Consider the following 1,365-nt stretch of genomic DNA (forward strand, 5'->3'; position numbering starts at 1 on the left):
AGGAAGAAAAGGTCGAGGTGTTGGAAAAAGGAACTTGGGAGAGTGTGTATGTACCAGAACTAACATGTTCCTTGTGTTATACCTAAAAAGTTTGAAAACTTTTTGCTTCATAAAGACAGACAACAGAAAAAAAAAAGACAAGGAGTGAAGATACGGCGTTTTAGAAAGATATGAATAATGAAATTATAGCCTTGTAAGTCTTTCCCTGTCCACAAAATGTATGTTGTTGCATTAAACACTCTGCTCTTATAAATAGATTCCATCAGAATTAATTCGCTCATAATACGATTATTGTCACTTCATTCACTTTCAGTTAACGCTTGTATAATACCACACCGTGTCATAATCCTTTATGTTCACTTCATTATTCATTCCCAACAAAGAATAAAGTGTATAAAACATTATCATGCAAAAAGTAATATACAGTCATGTTCTACATATGTCGAAATATGATATAAAAACACAATAAATTGTGAAGCCTGTTAGATGCATGATATTTACTAAATGATTTTGAAAATGTTCATCCCACACTGGATGTAGGCAGTAATATCAATTAGTTCGTCAGATGGATTGTGTTCTTCACTTTTTGGAGCTGAAATGCTCAACGGTTAATATATATATATATATATATATATATATATATATATATATATATATATATATAGTATGTATATATGTATTATATATACATATATATATATATATATATATATATATATATATATATATATATATATATCCCTAGTTGGCACCTTAGGGAGACATATTGGGGGGAAGTGTCTTCATTAGGGAGACAACTGGTCATTAAGGAGACAATTTTCGTGTCTCCATTGCGTAAACTGCCATTGAACATGTAATAATAAATTTGCATATAAAACAAATGGAAATGTCTTCCAAATGACCCATCTAGGAGTATATATATATATATATATATATATATATATATATATATATAGTATGTATATATGTATTATATATACATATATACATATATATATATATATATATATATATATATATATTGTCTTTCAATCATCTTTTTCATACTACTTCTATTTCTAAACAGGGCAATTACAGGATTTGGCAACTTAAATAGTTGATTAATGTACATGTTGATCTTGAAATAGCACCCTTTCATCACTGAGTCAATCCGGCATAATAAATTGGTGACAGAAGAGTCAAAGTTGTCAGTTTAATTTGATCATTCATTAAAAAATGGGGGGGGGGGAACCTAACATAGAGATACATTGTGTAAGCCCCTTGTCAGGTTCACATAAAATACTGGTATACATCTCTTCTTCCGAAAGTAAACTCGCATTAAAAAGTGAATCGAGAATGCGATTGCCTATAAAGTTCCCTGGAATT

Source organism: Diadema setosum, chromosome 13 (genome assembly GCF_964275005.1).
Source record: "Diadema setosum chromosome 13, eeDiaSeto1, whole genome shotgun sequence".
In the NCBI taxonomy this organism is placed as follows: domain Eukaryota; kingdom Metazoa; phylum Echinodermata; class Echinoidea; order Diadematoida; family Diadematidae; genus Diadema; species Diadema setosum.